General features: G+C 37.6%; 1 long non-coding RNA gene and 1 other non-coding gene across 3 annotated transcripts; one reads left to right on the forward strand and one right to left on the reverse strand.

Annotated features, from left to right (window-relative positions):
* Positions 1–13,566: 13,566 nt before the first annotated feature.
* Positions 13,567–15,015, reverse strand: LOC116882898. 2 transcript variants are annotated; one of them, XR_004385713.1, is made up of 3 exons: positions 14,952–14,991; positions 14,652–14,815; positions 13,567–13,769 (listed from the first exon to the last, which is right to left on the reverse strand). It is a non-coding gene; the product is annotated as an uncharacterized LOC116882898 (long non-coding RNA). The 2 variants fall into 2 exon arrangements; XR_004385712.1 differs by having other exon boundaries at positions 14,652–15,015.
* On the forward strand, positions 13,630–13,719 carry LOC116858494. The gene has a single exon (XR_004380926.1). It is a non-coding gene; the product is annotated as a small nucleolar RNA SNORD88 (small nucleolar RNA).
* Positions 15,016–20,766: the final 5,751 nt, after the last annotated feature.

Genomic DNA, 20,766 nt, shown 5'->3' on the forward strand with positions numbered 1-20,766 from the left:
CTATAATTTCTTTCATTGACTTTGTATGGCCTCATGAATATTGAATAGTTTCCTCTTTTTTTAAGTAATGTTTTCAACAGTTTGTAAAAGACAGTGATGAGTTTTTCCTGGAACTTTGCTAGAACTACTTTAAACCTACCTAGAAATGTCATCTTTATTGTAGAGAGAAGAAATTTGAATGCTGATTATGACTTTTGAATGATTATTTGACTAGATTTTTTAAGCTTGTTGGATTTATATTTTTCTAGAAGATAATATATTTCATGCAGCTTTTACAAATTTGTTGAATATAGTCATTCAATTTACTCTTCTAGGACTTTAACTCTATCAGAGCTATTTTCTTCACTTGATTCTTTATGTTGGCCTCCTTTCTGTTTCTTTACCTATTTATATTGATCTATTTGTTATTTTTAAAAACCTTCTGGTGGTATTATTTTCTTTCTTATTGTTTTGTTTGTTAAATAATTAAATCCCACTTTCATATTTATTATTTTCTTTTATATTCTCTGGGCTTAGGCTATATTATTCTTAGCTTTGTGAATTAAATGTTCACTGTATTTGTTTTCATACTCCTTGTGTTCTAATATGTAAAGACCATAAATTTCCCTCTAAGCTCCTCTTAACTAGCTGCATCTCACTATTTGTTTATAGGAAATGATTTCATTGCCTTCCATTTTTAAAAATTTCATAATTTTCATTTTGATTTCTTATTTGGACCTTGGGTTGTTTAGAAGTGAGGATTTTGTTTTCCAAATTAATTTTTAAACTATATTTTTTCATTCGTTTCTAATTTCACTTCATGTTGGTCAGAGAACATTGCTTCTATATTATCAGTTTTTAAAGATAATTATCTTTATCAGAAAACAGAGTAAGCTTAATAAAATGTCTGATAATTAAGATAATTAAGTTATTAAATAAAAAATGCAAATTTCATTTTTTAAAATCAGCTTTATTCTGTTTATAAGAGAAATCTGATATATAGATATATATCTGAAATACGACAATGAAAAGTTAAATGTGAATAGTAATAAATACACCAGATACCTAGTCTAACAAAAGATAATATCAGACAAAATAGACTTTAATGTGAAATTATTAACAACAAAAGAAATAATTTCTTAATGAAAAAGGCAAGTATCCATCATCAAAATCACAACATTTGCTTTGTCCAGCTTTATAACTCCACATGCATATAGAAAAACTGTTGTTATTGAGGGGAAGAATAGGCAAACCACGGATAAAGATTTAACATAGTCTGTTTCAGAAACTGATTGCTCAGCCAGGAAAAAAAGGTTATAAAAATGCTGATCTAAATTAATATGTAAATTTAAGTAAATATATGTAATCCTTTGAATCCAACATAGAAAATATGTATTTTCCAAGCATGCACAAAATATTTACAAAGATTACATATTGAGACACACAGAATCTTCAACACTTTTCTATTTATTTCATTCCCCCCAAATGACAAAAAACATATGATTTTACTTCCCTTGCCTCCTTTCCTATATAAAGTACCTACCACATTGGTATCTGTTTCAGTTGCTATGACTGAAAAACCTACCTCAAAGCATAATGTTATAAAATAACCAATTTTTATGTTTATGAATATTGTGGTACAGAGGGGTTGGCTTGCTTCTACTCTATAATGTCTCGTATCTCAGTTGCAAGACTCAAAGCCTGGGCACTAGCATCATCTGATGGTTAATTTATTCAGAAGTCTGGGGGTGGTTGCTGGCTGGGAGTTGCATTGCCTTTCTATTGGCTTCTTCATACAGCCTCTCTTTGTAAACTAGTTTGGGCTCCCTTACTGCAAGGTGCCTGGTTTTGCCAAAGTGATGTTCCCAGATAGAGAGCTAGGATAAATCTCTGTCCTTATGACCGACTCTCAGAAGTCACATAGTGTTATTTCCATGCACTTTATTGGTCAGAGCAGTCACAAGCCTGCTCACCTTCAAAGGGAGGGAAAATAAATTACACCTCTTGATGAAGAATGAGAAGTTTCTGGAAAAGCATGTGGAACTGAATACATTCCTATGTCCATTTTTGGAAAACACAATCTGACATCGATGCCAGAGTGCTACTGAAAAGCATTTTACAAATATTTACCTAATAATAAATTTTACTAAATATATGTCCACCTTTTTTCTTGGATTTCACTAAATATATTTACTAAATATATGTCCACCTTTTTTTCTTGGATTTCACAGCCTTCTCTTTGTAGAAGAGCTCCTTTGGTGGTGTGCTCAGAGGATCTATGGGTGATCAATTTTTGAGTCACTGAAACGTCTTAGAACGTTCTTTTTTCACCACTGAATTTGGAAGATGCTTTGAGTAACTATAGGATGCTGGGTTCAAAATTCTTTTTCTTAACATGTTGAACATACTCATTTTTTTCTTGATTTCAGTATTGTTGATGAAAATCTGACTTCAATGACTCTCATCCCTTTTGTAGGTTATCTCTGATAACTTTTTGGACAACTTTTTGGACTTCTTTTCCAAGCTTTATTGAGTTATAATTGACAAATCAAATTGTATATAGTGTACAACATGACGTTTTGACATATGTATACATTGTGAATTGTTTACTACAAGGAAGCTGTTAACAGCTTCATCACCTCAAATAATAGTTGCCTTTTTTTTCCCCTGCAAGCACAATTAAGATCTACTCTCTCCTTGATTCTCTAAAATTTCACTACAATTTGTTCAACCTTCACCATACTATTTCCATGTTTCTCATTTATTCTACTAGGAAGGATGCTTTCAGTTTAAGGATTTGTGTCTTTTATCTCTTATTTCTTTCCCTCTATTCCCTGTATTCTCTCCTCCTGGAATTCATGGATGTTAATGCTTTTGGATTCATCCTTTATATGTCTCAATATTTCATTTAAATATTCCATCATCCCAGTATAGACTAGTGTTTAAAAGACTCTGGAACCAGCCCCTAGTTTCAAAGCCTGGCTCTTCTAATTACTAGATGTGTGAACTTGGGTGAGTTATAATACTTTCTGTCCCATATATTTCTCATCAGTATGATGGAATAATCCTAGTGTGGTCCTGACAGTCTTGTTATGAGAATTATGTGAGTTTTAGATCTGTAAATAGTTCGGAACAATGCTTTGAAGATAGTAAGCCCTATATATAGCAATCTATTCTTCTTATCTTATAATCATTCCCTCCTGCTGTCCCATGGACCAACTCACTACACCAATCTTCAGCTATGTCTACTCTCTGTTCAGCCCATGTATTGAGCTTTTATTCTTAGCAATTATATTTCTTATTTCTAAAAATCTTTATTTTTTGAAAAGTCATTTGTTCTTGCTTTATGTATCAAATACCTTCCCATTTGAGAATATTAATTTTACGTATTAGTTATTAGTTGTTTGACTGAGTGTGAGTTTTCCTTTTTGGTTTTTCTCTCAGAGTTTATATTCCTTAAGTAGCTTGTGGTAATTTACTATGAACTCATCCTTGCAGTTATGATTTCCTGCTAGTTCTCAATGAAGCCTTCTTGGTAGGAGAGATGAAAGCAAGTTGCTCAGGGTTATTTTCTGTGTTATACAAAGAGCCGTGGGGTGAAGATGGGCTGCTGGTTTTGGTATCTGAGCTCCCTATGTCTGGTTGCTCCTCACTCTTACCCAGTAACATCAGACATTTCTTTCATCTCAAGACCTGCTCCTGGAGAGTAAACACCCCTACTGTAGCACCTGGCTTTTCACTGTATTTTATTACTCCATATTATTGTATTTGTTCCCTATTCTGGATCCAGGGCACATAGTAAATGCTCAGTTAGTGTTTATTAAATGCACAGAGAAAGGAAAAATGGAAATTTAATTAAATTTTAAAACCTGCCGGGGTGCCTGGGTGGCTCAGTGGATTAAAGCCTCTGCCTTCAGCTCAGGTCATGATCCCAGGGTCCTGCGATCGAACCCCACATCAGGCTCCCTGCTCAGCGGGGAGCTTGCTTCCTCCTCTCTCTCTGCCTGCTTCTCTGGCTACTTGTGATCTCTGTCTGTCAAATAAATTTAAAAAAAAACAAAAACAAAAATCCTGCCATGTCTTGTTTTGAGACTTTAAGGCAAGTTACTTTAGCACATATTTATTACATGTCTCTGCTAAATATTTTATATACATTACCTAGTTTAATAATATTCACAGTTCTATGAAGGGAATTGTATTCATTAGGGTATAAATTCAGCTCCTGTTATAGAGACCCAGGATACAGCATATATATGCTTGATAGGAATTTATTTCTCCCTTATGTAACAACATAGATTTAAGTAATCCATGATTGGTATGGTGACTTACAGTGTCAGGGAACCAAACTCCTTCTATCTCATTGCTCGGTCATTTTGAGTTTGCTACCCTTGGTTTATGGCCTAACATGACTCATCACTATATCTTGATTCTGATCAGTAGGAATGGGCTAGGTAGAAGGAAAGGGCACCACTTTTCCTTTTAAAGGCATGCCTTGAGATCCACACCCATCTCTTATGCTCATGTGTCATTGGCCAGAACTAAGTCACATGATCTAACGTCAAAGGATCTGAATCTTTATTTTTAGCAGTCCTATGCCCTACTACATTTGAGAGTCCTGGTACTATAGAAGATTGGTAAGAATGAAGATTTGGGACCAGTACTGTTTATATTTTTAAATGAATCTAAGGATACAAAAATCCACTTCAAATTAAATTGTGACAATACTTTCTTATCACTTAGAATTTCTGTTGTGTATTTATTGAAACATAACTTTTTGATTAATTTAGACATGAGCTGAATTATATATCACTTCTGTCCATATATAAAAAAGGATATGCAAGCAAAATAAATCATTTATGATACTTAAATTTTTTCTTCACATTCAGAGTCTATTTTCAATCACCTAAACTCAGAAGCATATGTATCTGAATTTTTCTACATAGCATTATCCTCTGTACCATAAAGAATGTTTGTGATGTAGCATTCCTTTAAAAAGTGCCTCACTATTTGGGGTGCCTTGGGTGTCTCAGTTGGTTAAGTGTCTGACTCTTGATTTCAGATCATGTCTCTATCTCAAGGTTGTGAATTCAAGCTCTGCACTGGGGTCTATGCTGGGTGTGGACCCTATTTGAAAAAATAAATAAATAAAAGTGCCTCACTATTGTCTCTAGTATTGTCTTAAAAACCAGCCACACTCATTCTGTAGAGTTTGATGGTGACTATGACTAAGAGAAGCTATTAACTTAGTATTCATTCTGGATAGTCATGGATCTAACTAAAAATTGGGGCCTCACAGATATAGAAAAAGGGGGGAATGGATATTAGGGGACAACTAGCAGTGTCAGCAGCATGGGCATCACTTCCATACTATATATACAAGGTAAATGAAACCCAGGGAATGGACTAATTTGCCCAATGACACACAATTATTAAGTCACGGAGCCAGAGTCAAGCCTAGGTGTATCCAGTTTTACAAGACTACTCTAAAACACAAATATGGAATTGACAAGGCTTTGAGGACACTGGCATACTCATTTACTGTGTTGTGGGAGTGTAAATCAGTATCACATTTCAGGGAATGTAATTTAGTAAAAAAACATTACATGCACTTCTCTTTAAACCCAGTACTTCCAGGAATTTGGTTATAGAAATATCAGTACAAAAGTACAAAAATATGCATCTAAGGTCTGCATTAGTGGGGCACTTCTACAGGATTTAAATTAGACACTGGTACTGTAAATAAGGACAGGGTGATGGTGGCAGGTAGGTTTAAATTTCAGAGCCAGCAGAGGTTAATATTGTCTTTCATGCAAGCCAGTGAGTCTCCAACCAGCAGTCGCAGCAGCTAAGTCCCCCACTACACCAGTGCTATGGTGGGATTTTCCGAATTCATCTTATCAGATCTAGCTTATCCAAGCTAGCTTCTCTGGCCATCCCAGAGATTCTGTGAGTTGCCCAGTATTTTTCAGTGAATTCCTTTTCTCCTTAAATTGTTACACTTATTTCTACTGAGTGTAACTAAGAACTGTAACTGATACACTGGCCTCTTTTCTTTTCCTGTAAATTGCCTACTTGTTATTGCCTTAGGACCTTTGCTCCTGGTTTTCCCTCGGCCCTGACCTCACAGGACTGGTTCCTTTGTATCCCTCAGCATTTAGGCAAATATCACCTTGTAGAAACAGCTGAGATCCCCCACCTAAAGAAGTTCTACACCCACACTTTTAATTCTTTATCAAATATCCATTTTTCTTTTCTTTTTTAAAAAGGATTTATTTATTTCAGAGGGAGAAAGAGCACGAGAGGGGAGAGGATCAGAGGGAGAAACAGACTCCCCACTGAGCAGGGAGCCTGATATGGGACTAGATCCCAGGACTCCAGGATCATGATCTGAGCCAAAGGCAGTTGCCAAACCAACTGAACCACCCAGGCACCCACATTTTTATTTTCTTCACAGAACTTAATAGGTGAAATTATTTAGTTCACATACATTTGTTTTCTTGTTTATTTCTTCTCCGCCCCACAAAAAGAAACTGCAGAAATTACCTTGCCTAGGGGCGCCTGGGTGGCCAAGTGGGTTAAAGCCTCTGCTTTCGGCTCAGGTCATGGTCCCAGGATCCTGGGATTGAGCCCCACATTGGGCTCTCTGCTCAGCAGGGAGCCTGCTTTCCCCTCTGTCTCTGCCTGCCTCTCTGCCTACTTGTGATCTCTGTCTGTCAAATAAATAAATAAATAAACAAATAAATCTTAAAAAAAAATTTACTTTGCCTGGGGAAGTGCCTGGCACATGGCATGAGCACAATATTTGCAAAATGAATGAAAGAAGTTTATACTTTTGTCTTGAAATTGGGAACATCCTTTGAATATTCATCAATAGGAAATTGGTTAAGTAAACTGGGGCACACCATGCAATAGAATATTATGTACCTATTAAAAAGATGGGGTACATTTTCTATGTCTTAACGTGGAAAGGATTCCACAACACTGCTAAGTAAAACAGTCAAATGTAAATGAAAGTAAATATAAGGTGATATTTCGTATGTGTAAAATATCTAGAAATAATATGGGAAGATACTAAACAAATTGTTAAGAATAGTTAACTCAGTATAATGGGAATCCTAGGGTAGAAAGAGACCCCCCCCTACCTCTTGCCTAATAATTGAAACAGTCATGCATGCACTGAGTCTTTCTTTTGGTTTCAAACAAACTGTCCAAAAAATAGATTTATTAGAAAAATATTAAGGTTTGATATCCTTTGTAATGAAAGGAAAAGTTGAACACACAACTATTAAAAGGGCAGAAATGATTTGGGGGTCTCAAAAACTCCCAGAAACAGAAATGTAAAATTTTGCAGATCTCTTTCCACCGGTCTCTTGCCTCAGTTTCTCTATGCATCTCAGCTTCACTCTATCTCAGTGCTATACTTCTGTTATTCAAGTCTCATGCTGGGGATGGTGGCTAAACACTGGAGAAAGCCGCCCTCTTCAGCTTTATCAAAGACTTCTTAGAACCATCATAGAGCCTGTGCATTTACCTGCAAGTCTGTCCTATGTGAAAGAGGAAATAGTAAGGGGGATGGTTTGTGAAAAACCACCTACCTGACATTCAAACTGCTGCTCTGAACTCTCTTGCCTCCACAGAACACATTTAGAATAATGTAAATGATTCAAGATTCCAGTGTTGGATACACATGGTGAGAACTTTTTCCTTGTCATTAGGGTAATTGACTCTGTCTTCTAGATCACCCATGTCCTTACCTTCCCATAATCTGTAGGCAACAGCTCATCTTTGAGCATTGTTGAGAAGCCTTCCACAAAAAATTTGGGAGTCATATGTAACGCTGAAGAGGGACTGCCAATAGCTGCAGTACTGTATCATTTCTTATAAGCCTTGGTTAAATCTCAATCACATTTATTTATATCATTGATATTTTTAAAAAATTTTTTTGCCCAAATCAGTTTGTCCCATCAAAATCCACAAGGTAATATTTTAAACTGTTGATGTATTAGAAGAGACTACCTGCTGGTTTGTTTTTTTTCAGTGTCTTAACAGAATAAAGGATTATTGCTTTCTCAAAACAACTCAAATGTCAATCAACTGATGAATGGATAAACAATATGGGCATATCCATACAATGGAATATTATTTGGCCATAAAAAGGAATAAAATACTAATACAAGCTACCTTAGAAACATTATGTAAAGTGAAAAAAGCCAGGCACAAAGGACCACGTATTGTATGATTTCATTGATATGAAAAGCCTAGAATAGGGAAATCTATAGAAACAGAAAGTAATTACTAGTTGCTTAGGTCTTGGATGGGGAGAAGAAATGGGGAATTCAAGGACAACATCTAAGCAGTGTGGGTTTTTTTTCATGGCAATGAAAATGTTCTAAATTGATGTGGGTGCTAGATGCATGATTCTGTGAAGACAATGAAGGACAACGAATTGTACACTTTAAATGACTGAATTTTATAGCATGCGCATCATCCAGCAATAAAGCTGCTTTTAAAAAATGTATTCCTATAAAATATAGAAAGAACTTCTAAAACTCATGCTCAAAAACCAAATAATCCAATTAAACAATAGGCAGAGGACATGAACAGAAATTTTTCCAAAGAAGACATACAGATGGCCAGCAGACACATGAAAAGATGCTCAACATCACTCATCATTAGGGAGATGCAAATCAAAACTACAATGAGGTATCACCTCACAACTATCAGAAGGGCTAAAATCAACAACACAAGAAACAAGGTGTTGGTGAGGGTGTGGAGAAAAAGGAACCCTCATGCACTGTTAGTGGGAATGCAAACTGGTACAGCTACTGTGGAAAACAGTATGGAGGTTCCTCAAAAAGTTAAAAATAGAACTACCCTATGATCCATCCATGGCACTACTCGGTATTTAGCCAAAGAATACAAGAAAACTAATTTAAAAGGATACATGCACCTCCATTTTTATAGTAGCATTATTTACAATAGCCAAGATATGGAAGCAGCCCAAGTGTCCATTGATTAATGGTTGGATAAAGAGGATGTGCTATCTATATAAGCAATGGAATATTATTCAACCATAAAAAAGAATTAAATCTTGCCATTTGCAATGACATGGATGGAGCTAGAGAGTATTATGCTAAGTGAAATAAGTCAATCAGAGAAAGACAAATACCATGTGATTTCACTCGTATGTGGAATTTAAGAAACAAAGAAAAAGAGAGGGGTAAACCAAGGAACAGATGCTTAACTACAGAGCATGAACTGATGGTTACCAGAAGGGAAGTTGGTGGGGGGGATGAGTAAAAGGTGAAAGGGACTAAGAGTACACTTATTTTGATGAGCACTGAGTAATATACTGAATTTTTGGATCACTATATTGTAAATCTGAAACTAATATAACACTGTATTTTAACTATCCTGGAATTAAAACTAAAAAGTACATAGTGTGTTTAAACAACAACAAAAAACCCCATGTATCCAGAGATAATTGGCAGCACTGTATTTCAGTAAAATTTTATTTAGAAAAATAGGTGGCTGGTCCACGGGCCATAGTTTGCTGACTTCTGTTCTAGAGTAGTAAAATCTTTTCGCTGGGTACTAACTTACTAGGAAAAAAAGTATTGCCTTTTCCAGCCTCTCTTGTAGAAGTTTGTGTACAGCTTCTGGGAATTGCCTTTAAATGGAAAAGGTGTGCTACTCTCTACATATCTCCATCCTTCTGTTCACCAGAAGACTAGAGCTCTAGCCACCATCCTGGACCAGGAAATGACTTTGGAAAATGGAAATCACACACAGTGGAGCAATAAGGTAGCAGGAGCCTGGCATCCTCACCCCATAAATCACTGTCCTAACCCCAAGTTAATTTCAACTGAAAAAAAAATTAAATCATATAAAAATCATAATAAATAACTTTATTTTGGTGCTTTCTGTTACTCTGTGCTCACAGCTAAACTTAGCTCCTACTACTAAAGTCTCAAGGAATTAAAAACCAACTGCTTCCTAAAGGGACTCAAGTAGATATTAGGGACATTCAATATCCAGTTCTATGGACATTATCACCCAATTCCATGTGTGTGTTTTCTTAACAGCATTTCATTCCTACACTTGCTCTCAGCCTAAAGGCAAAGAATTGATTGTAGCACTTCATTCTGATTTTATTGGCCTTTTGATCTAGTGTCTTGCAACTACTTGGGTCCATATCTGTAAGAAAGATCAGGAAGATACATTCTCTGATTAGCCAATCCTTTGTAAATTTTTAAAAAATGTCAAACACCGTAATTACAGGCGGCACCATATCCAACAGTTCCACTGTTTATTAAATCCTTGTTCATCCAAGTCATGATCACTGTGTACACAGTCTATTGTGGGGTTCTTTATGGGTCCAGTAATGTGAACATTAGCTTGTCAATTCCTCTGCTCTACAGGACAGAAATCAAACTAAACCTAACCAAAACAAAACCACCAGCACAGGCCTCTCATGGGGTTCAACTTTACCTTGACACGATTAAGATAATGTCTGAAGAGCTTATGTTACTTTTGTTCATAATGTTTACTTTTACTTTTACTTTTGTTCATAAAAAGATACAGGGCTTCAGTGTCACAAATGCGTATCTTCTCCCTAAGGATGTGAGGCAGGAAACAGCTAATATTTTCAAGACTCCCCCCCCACTTAATAAAGTATCTCTGTGTTTCAGAGTTACCCTGGTACGTATCAAATGCTTGTGTCCCCTTAAAATTCATATGTTGAATCCCTAACCCCTGAATGTTGCTATATTGGGAGAGGAGGCCTTTGAAGATTTATGGTTAAATAAGGTCACAAGGGTGGGTCCCTGATCCTATAAAATTAGTGTCTTTATAAGAAAAAACATCAGAGATACCTCCGATCCCTGCCTCTCTCCTCACCCAGGCAGATGAGGACACAGCAAGAAGATGGCCATCTGCAAGCTAGGAAAAGAGTTCTCACCAGAAATTAAATTGGCCATACCCTTGATCTTGGACTTTTTTTTTTTTTCTCAAAGATTTTATTTATTGATTTGACAGAGAGAGATCACAAGTAGACAGAGAGTCAGGCAGAGAGCGAGAGAGAGAGAGGGAAGCAGGCTCCCTGCTTAGCAGAAAGCCCGATGTGGGACTCGATCCCAGGACCCTGAGATCATGACCTGAGCCGAAGGCAGTGGCTTAACCCACTGAGCCACCCAGGCGCCCCGATCTTGGACTTCTTAAGAAAAAATAAAGTTTTGTAGTTAAAGCTACCCAGTCTGTGATACAATGTTATGGCAGTCTGAGCACACTATACACATTCCTAAAGGATGGGTGGAAAAGAAGGTCCTGCTCCAGCACATTTTCCAATTATGCCCTGACAAAATCCACTTTAATACTAACATAATCATAAACTGGCTTCACATATTCTGAGCCTACTTGATATTTCGACTTGACTCTTATTCTCATGGGTGACTTGGTGGATTTTGGAGGTTCTCTGCTGGAGTGCCTTCTGACTGTAACTCCTGTGACAGGCAGAATGACCAACCATCCTGAGTGATCTGGGACTGAGGGATTCCTGAGACTCGGGACTTTTGGTACTAAAACAGGGAGAGTTCCAAGCAAACTTGAGCAAGCTGGTCATCCTAGATGGGTAACACATTCTATTTCCCCAGTTACTGCTCCTTCTGTAGCTCCAGATTTTCTGATAATCCACACCACATGCGCTTTCTCTGTTGGGAGTCCCATTTCCCTTCCAGGAAGTCCTCTTAGGCAAGAGTCAAAAGAGCTCCAGGCCAGCTCTTTCTCTCATGTGGTACATATTTGGTGCACAAGAAACACTCAAACATCATTTGCTTGGACAAACTATGAAGTCACAGCTGATTCCAATATAGCAACTCTCCTTTACTCCTCTGCCCAAACTTGTTACTGGCCCATTCTCCCTACCCTGGGATTTCTCAGATGTGAGTCAGGCACTACTGTACTTCTGAAAACTCAAGGGACACATATCAAGACCCCTGAGTAGTGCCATTGAAGCCCCACTCAGTAGACTTGAAGGGGCATGAGGAAGCCTAACAACAATGTAAAATCCTCCTCATGAAATCACCTCTTTTATAATCTTCTTCTAAGCCTTGAAACTGGTGAAAAGCACCAATAACTGAAAAAGCCTATTTGGGGACTGCGGTTACCAACTATAGGGAGCAAAATTGCCCAAGGGCCCCAGGTGCTGCCATACTCTGAAATCTTCCACCACATTTGCACCAAAGACCAAGCTTTCCATGGGCTGATCCGGCCAGTGATTGAGTGCAGCACAGATCATAAGGCAAGCTCCTTCCTAGGAGGACTCCTGGCCATGGCAATTTTGGCTTGAGCATTCCCAGTAGCCTTGCCAAATCCTCCTCAGACTGTACAGCAGTCTAGGACAATTGCACCAACCTCTCCCCACCTCTTTCACTGTTTTTAACTTCCATCTATCTGATGGCTCTCCCTGGCTCCCTCCTTACTCTCTCTCACAAGTGTTGCCTCTAATAAAATTCTTGCACATTTAATGTCACCCTAACAACTGCTTTTTAGAAGGCCCAGACTAACATGAAGATACTTCCTTTGAAAACATGTATCTTGTCAGAACCTCACTTGGGAGTTTCATAGTTGTTGTATTATAACGTAGCAGGCAACACTTCCCGTTCGATATCCACTTATGCTACTAATCATAGGATGAATGAATGATATGGTAAGAGGGAATACTAGGGAAAACTATGAGATTTTACTTCATAGTTCTTGTTGTTCAAGCCACTCTAGGTTTTGTCAAAATATATGTCTAATTTGTATAAGTATAAAGCTGAAATTTTGGTAAGGATTCTCATAGTGGGTGTTCAGGGTGTGAGTGGGAACATTATATATGCAAATCTGTTTGAGTGGGCAACTGGTCTTGTACCAGGACTTGGGTGAAAGGGTTGTTACATGCTATCTTGGAATTTCAAAGCAACCTCGACCCCAATATCAGCATTTTCCATTATTACTTTGTATGTTCTTCCTCCCCAATCCCTTCTCATTTTCTCTTCTGTCTTTTCACTGTATTTCTTGTAGTGCCACTGCTTGGTAGTTGCTAAAAGGCAACAGTGGAAGCAGACTACAGAACTAGAAAATAGAAGAGGTTATTTTGCTTTTATCTGAACCTGGTAAGTTGTTTAAAGCTACCCCAAAGAAGGCAGAATAAAAGTAGCTTTTTATACTTGTTATCCAGAATGTCAAGTGTCTCAAATCTTTCTCTCCTCTTTTTTTTGAGAAGTAAAACTTCTGATTGGAATATTTTTATACAAAGGTGTGTGAAAAACACCTATACCAAATTTGTATTTTGATAATATCCTGACAAAAAACAACAACAAGAAACAATGCTTTGCCAAGGAAAAGAATTCCTTTCTGTAGTTTGTATCAAAGACAGTCATTCGTCAAAATGTGACAACATGCCTTTGTCTTCATTATAATAGCAGGCAACTAAGAAAGGTTTACTGTGGTCAATTTATTTCCCTATATTAAAAAGAACTGTAGCAGATATAGAAAATAAATAGTAGAGAGAAGAAATAAAATAATTAAATGGCCGCTCTTCAAATATTATCATTCTTAATTCTGATGTATTTTTTTCTATGCATAATTTGTTTTTACAAAAATACTACCTCGCCTCCATGATATCTAGCCATGGGCTCTGACCTCCCCTGAGGACGCTGTGCCCCTGGGACCTCTGACACCCAGGGATCTGAGAGGTTCTGAACGTTCTGGGGAGGTGCTGGTGTAGCTATTTCCCCACCTGATGGCCTCTGTGAAAAAAAAGAAAAAGAAATAAAAATGACCTCAGTGGATATTCACACTTCATCATTTGATGGCTGGTTATAGTTAACGGTGACATTAAGGTGGAAGTATTTGTTCTTATATTCTAAAGGAATAGAAGCCAGGAGAAACAACTGATTTGGTGGAAAGTCCAAGATAATCGTTGTCAGGCTTTTATTATCGCCAGAGGCTATTTGCCAATAATGACAGGCCTCGAGCCGTTTGAGCAGTCTTGACTTTACAAGTGCCTGACAGGAGTTACAATGTTTCCCAGCGCCCAGAGTCAGAGCCAGTTCCCTCAGTTAACCGGGGGTCGAGGGCAGCAAGAACCTTCCATGTGCAGAGTCAAGGGGCAGGAGACCAAGAGAAATTGCAAGACACCGGGTTAAAAAAGGTGACGGTGGCACACGGTTCGGTTCTCTGTCCACCGCAGAGACCACGGTGGCTGTGGTTTGGCCCTACTCCATGGACAACAACGCTGAGCTGAAGGTGAACGCCCTTGCAGAAGTGGCCTGACAGGTGGAAGCACCAGGGGTTTGGGGTTTTCCTAAATTGAAGCATTACGGAGGAAATTTAAAGCACTGGCTCCACAGACAAACTGGGGGATCAGATCAGCTCCAAGACGAGATGCATTAAGACAAATCACTCGCCCTCTCCTGGCCTCAATTTTCCCATAATGGAAACAATACCATTTCTTCCTCCTGGACCTGATGTAAAGAAAGGATTTAAAAGGCACGGGAAAGGGGATGTCGGGCACAACACATAACACGTAACACCCATTACAAGTAGGTGGTGGTAAACAAACCCCCCAACGCTATCACACCACCGCCAGCGTCTCTACCGGACCAGCTTCCGGAGCCCCTTCACCTCACCGAACGCAAATCCCTCCGCGTTCGCGTCACTTCCGGGAGACTCTGGTCGCGACTCCACGAAATACCCGGATGTAACTATCATGGCTGCCATCAGTGAGGGATCGCAGTGGAGTTCGAGTCAAGAGCCGCCCGGAAAGCGCTCAGAGTTGGGGCTTCAAGGAGGCCTGTCAAAGAACAAAAGAGATTACTGGGGCGGCAAGGTGCCCCAAACGGCCTAGGAACTGCGCCTCCGCGCTTCCTGTTAACTTGCCGCCAAGTTTTTCTAGAGGAGTCGCTCCTTTTGGCAGGGTGGGGACTCACTGGTTCCTTGGGCCTTTCTTCTGTGCCGGGTTTTAGTTTCCGTCACTCCGCTTAGCCTCGGAGTTGCGCGGACAATGCGGTAGCTGGCCGGGGAGGAAGGGGCGGGGCAGAGGCTAGGACAGAGACAGGTGGGGCGCGGTGGGAAATTTGGAGCAGCAGAGGTGTGGGGCGTCCCACTAAGTGCAGGTAGCTTCAGGCCGCTGCCCTCATTGGAATCTGGTTCCGATCTTTTTGGCCGGATGCACCTTACCATGGGTCTCTCATATTTGGCCATAGGGGTCTTCCCTGCTGACCCAGCCATACTCAGCATTAGACTTTGATCTTCGAATACTATCCAGGATGTGTGTAGTGAAGTATGCGATCGGTTTTTTGTTTTTGTTTTTTTTAAAATCCCAAACATAAGAAAACTAAAATGTTGGTTTTAAGTTTCAGAATTCATAGGGATACTTCTCATGTTGAACATTGGGTTGGTTTTCTTTTTAAAGTTTAAATTTGGATAACATGTTAGTGCTTGTGAGATTTTTTAACAAAAGCATTCTTAAAATAACTGGTATGAGAAAATATGCTGATATTTAAAATAGAGAATTGTCGCACTTTGGTACTGCGCAGTTGTCATGAGTGAAACAGCAGGACGCCAGAATTGGACCTCATGATAAGACTTTTAATTGCAAGAGGCTTCTGCAAATACAGTAATTCTAAATACAGATACATTCATTTCAGTTAGTTCTCTTTGCAGAGTGGCCTATAGATTTTGTCTTCAGGTGAAACAGGAACAAATGTGAGTTGATTGGTTAACATTTCCCAGTAGTTAAAACTACTTTTCAAGTGCTTACCTGTGTATCTGTTGCATTCAGAATCTCAGTTGAAACCAATTTTATTTGTCTGAAATATGTAATGAACTCAATGTAAACTATACATATAGAATGTTATTTTATAACAAAAATATAGAAACAAATATGTAAAAACAGTTGATTCTATAAAACATAGTGTGCCATAATTTGGATTTTCACTTAAATTCCCAAAATTAGAAGAGCTGACCAGAAAGGCTTAAAAAAGAAATGTAGACCTTTACCCCTTCTCTAAACATGCCATTGTTTGAACAGAAAACAAAATGACATTATAAAGTACCTGGGATATACTTTTATAGTTATACTATATGTGAGGCACTGAATTGATGATGAATGAGAAAATGCTTTACAAAATATAAATTAATAATGGATTATGAACAGTTAGTACGCTCACTCTTTGGACCAATTCAAGTTTAACCTCCAAAACTTGTGGTTGTTGTACAAGTATTATATACCTGGTTGTAATTGTGTTTTATAGAAAGCAAAAATAAATGAACTGTTTAACATTTGAATATTTGTTCTTGTTTATATGTTGTTTCAGATTGTATTTATAAATGCATTTGAACACAGTGAAGTCCTAAGTAACTTGACAATCATAGTTGGTGTCAATTCTTATTTTTTGTATGTTTTTTTGCAGGTAGATCTACTGGGTTCTTGGCACAGTACCATATGGACCTGGACAAAGCATTGTTAAGGTGGAAATTTTTATTGTATTAATCAGTTCAAACATTTGACCACTCTATTTATTTTTCAGTATTTTAGTCAAATAACTAGATGTGGGCTTCATATAGTGAGCAATATTTGTAGGATAATTGGTCACTTTAAATTTCCTACCAAATGTAAATTTTGATCTCAGATAGTTAAGTTTTACAGAGCGCCAACTATATGCCAAACTCTGTGTTAAGTCCTATATATACATTCTCTTACTCAATACAGTATCATGAGTTGGTCTGTTAAACTCCTTTTTTTACAGTGGAGAAGCTGAGGCATAGAGGGATTAAGTTCCTTGTCCATGGTCCCAAAACTAGAGCCATATTCTAGAGCCTTTATTTCCATATATCAGAAGACTTTGGTAGAAGAATAAGAATAGAAGTTAGAACCTGGACTTGTACTACCTACCCTGCTTTCTAATTTAGGGCAGGTTATTTAACCTCTCTGAATTTCATTTTCCTCTCCTCTAAGAAATGAACACTTTTAACTATTATATTTTACTGAATTGTGAATCATCAAGAATCCTTAAGAGTGCCCTCACCATTGTCACCCGTATTTTCTTCCAAGCCTCCAACACTGTTCTGTGAGTTTTGATGCACATACACAGGCAGTGACAACTCTCCCTGAGTGCAGCCTGGTCTGACCACATTGTAAGATGTGGCTGATTTCACAGCGTCAAAATGTAAAATAATGTGCATCTTGGAATTGATAACATATAGTAGATGATCTCTGAGCTCCTTTCAATCCCAATTCTATGACATTTGTGACTGTCTTATTGCTGGTTTATATATTTTTTAATATGAATGATTCAAGATAAAACAAGCTTCTTGGCAGTGGAAAAGCAGGAACCATTCTTGTCTTTTTCATTTCTAAATCTTCAGTACCCAGAACAATGCCTGGCATGTAGTAAATGCTCAGTAAATATTTGATGAATGAATTAAGCAAATCTTAATTTTACATTACAAATACAACTTCCTAAAAAGTTATGCTTGACTTGAATTTGACATGAAACAGAACAGTATCAACAATGCAACAGTGGTCTTTGTTTCCAAATATCTTTTCTGTGCATTATTGATTGTCATCAAGTGTGTGGTACATTTTGTTCCTTGAAGAGGTATAGTAAAAATGGACATGCTGGCATCAATTTTTTAACAAGCCATCAACTTATTTTAAACTAGCAAAAGTATAGGAACACTGATTAATTATAAGAGATTTTCATTTTAACAAAAGTTGGAAAAATGTTCTTTGATATTCTTACTAGATTTTTATGAGTATTCTGGAAGTGATTAAACATACCATCCTTCTAAATATACAAGTAATATTAAATACGTCTGCGTTATGAATGATAAAAGTAGTTGAAAGATATTTTGAAACTCTGTGAACGGGCAGAAAAGTTTTAGGGTGGCTAAGTGTAAGATAATGTAACTAAAGAGATTATCCCAACTATATTTATAGTATGTCTGATGTCTGTACTTTCAGTTAGAGTCAGAAAGGGTACACAGTAATTATTACAGAGTTCTAGACTATTGTCTGGTAATAATCAGTTAAATGTTCTGCTGTGGCCAGAAAAGCCAAGAACATGTGAAGTATCATCAAAAAAGGATTTTGGAAAATCAACAAAAAATATCTTACCTTGAAACAACACAATGGTCTATCTAAACATGAAGGTATAGGCAGTTATTTTATATTCATGAAGGATAGATCTAGAATGTTCAAAATAACTTAAATATTACTATAGATATCATTTTTTTCTCACATAATTCTGGAAAAGCTATATGCCTACATACTTAACTTTTAAAGACTAAAATAAGTAACTAGTAAAATTTACATAGCTACTAACATTTCTGCCACTAAAATAAAGCTCTCCATCATATTACAGCATATAGTTTAGTTACTGGATGAACATTAACCACTAACCTCTCTCAATTTCCACCATCAGTTTGCTTTTCTCAGGGCACCTTTTCATAGAAAACAGTTTTTATTCTTTGTAAGTCACAACCTGTGCAGTAATGAGGAGTGAGTAGTTTTCACTTCTCTTAGTACTTATTCCCTTGCACAGGATATGTCAGTGTATCCTTTCTCAAAGCCCCAAACTCAAAGGAGAGTAAGGCCAAGGGCCCACAAAACATTATGAGTTCAAATGGAATAATACATTTTATGAGGTTTTTATAAAAGTTTCTGTGTACTGATTAAAGGCTTATTCCCCTACAGTTTTAGAGAATTGAAAGAGGAGTGATATTTATCATTAAATTTGGGACAAATATGTTCACTGAGTTCAATAACTAAAGAATTTTTTTTTAAGTACCTAATGGTAATGCTTTGTACCACTTCAAAAAACTTTTTCTTTAAAACTTCTACTATTTTCACCTCTTTTTCCCCTCCATTTCTTTGCTTTCCTATAAATAAATCACAGTAGACTCCCTCCCCCCTTTCTGAGCTGCCAACCTCCCCCACCCGCTGCCAGCTGTGATTTCATATGACTTCATCTAGGATAAAATCTTAGGATACATTCATCTTGTTTTGTATATTTTCTCCACATGTTTAAGAATTTATATCAAGTATGATTTGGAAAATCTGACATTTGGATAAAACAAATATAAATCAAAATAATAAAATCAGGCATGGTACACTTGAAACTAGAAACAAAATTTTAAAATGTTCTCTGGTTGTTTACCTATAGCAAAAGTGAATGTATATGTCTAAGTATCACATTTAAACACTAGGGCAAGTAAATCTCTCACAAGTTTTTAGAAAAGGAATACAAATGGAATATTGCTAATTCATTATTGTTTTTAGTTTGGTATATTGAAGGTTAAGGCTTTTACAAGTTCATTTAGCAACCTTATTCTTCAAATCCTGATTTTTCCCTTTGAGGTTTCAACCATGACTTTTTTTTTTTTTAAAGATTTTATTTATTTATTTGACAGACAGAGATCCCAAGGAAGCAGAGAGGCAGGCAGAGGGGGTTGGGGGGAAGCAGGCTCCCTGCTGAGCAGAGAGCCCGATGCGGGACTCGATCCCAGAACTCTGAGATCATGACCTGAGCCGAAGGCAGAGGCTTTAACCCACTGAGCCACCGAGGCACCCCTCAACCATGACTTATTTTAATAGAGGTTGTTTAGAAATAATATGCTGCAAGTTGGTGAAGAAATATTGCATCTCCTTTCTAATACTTATTAAAAAATCAATTTTGGGGGGGTGGAGGGATGTGGTAACTGGATGATGGACATTAAGGAGGGTATGTGTTGTAATTAGCACTGGGTATTATATGAGGCTGATGAATCACAGATGTGTACCCCTGAAACAAATAATACATTATATGTTTTAAGAAAATAATTTTTAAAGTAATCTCTACACTCATCATGGGGCTTGAACTCACGACCGCAAGATCAAGAGTCAGATGCTCCACCGACTGAGCCAGCCAGGCACCCCACAAATCTTTCTTTATAGTCAGAACTTAAAGGCTTGATGACTCATTTTCATAAGCAGAAAATTGTTTTTATGCTTTGTCTTCTAATTTGGTGATTGTGAGAAGTCTCTTGTTTAACTAATGACATTTAGGAATGCATGCATATACAGGGTTGAGAGACAGACATGAAAAGATCACTCACTACACCTGGCCACAACCCTGGAAGTACCTATATGAGAATGACATTTAAACACATAAGTGCAAGGAAGGATGACCTGTACAGTGGTGAAAGTATGTATAGGGTAGAGAGAGACACAGGTGGTCCTTTCAGAGGTCTGGAGAGCATGTTAAAAGGGGGAGAGGGGCTTCATAGAGCTGTGATGACTTGGATAGCCAGGCTCCTTTGAGGAAGCATTCTAAATAATTTGGTGGCTGTGTCTTTTAATAGGGACAGTATTAACATAGGGCAGGACAGTTTATCACTGTACTGGACTCCTAAGCGATGTAAATATTTAGCGTCCTTGGCTCTGTGGTCTTTTCGTGCCAACTAGCCTCAGTTGGGATCATGACGAGCACTTGGCTTTCTTGCTTCTCAGTTCTGATATTTATGCATGCTCACAGTCAGACTGTATTGCTTTCAGATGCTTTCTGTCCATGTGTGTCATTCTCATTCATTCCTTGCATTCTCCAAAGACTTTGGTATCTGACTTACAGTTTCCCTTCCCCAAGTCCCAACATTAAGCCATGTCCCTAACCAGGTGATATCCTGGTCTCTTGATTGCTTGAACTTCTCAAAGTCAATGACCTTTGCCTTTTTTATAAAGCCACCCATTCCTTGGACCTTGTC

Source organism: Lontra canadensis, unplaced genomic scaffold, assembly GCF_010015895.1.
Source record: "Lontra canadensis isolate GAN:19392208 unplaced genomic scaffold, GSC_riverotter_1.0 scaffold3, whole genome shotgun sequence".
In the NCBI taxonomy this organism is placed as follows: Eukaryota; Metazoa; Chordata; class Mammalia; order Carnivora; family Mustelidae; genus Lontra; species Lontra canadensis.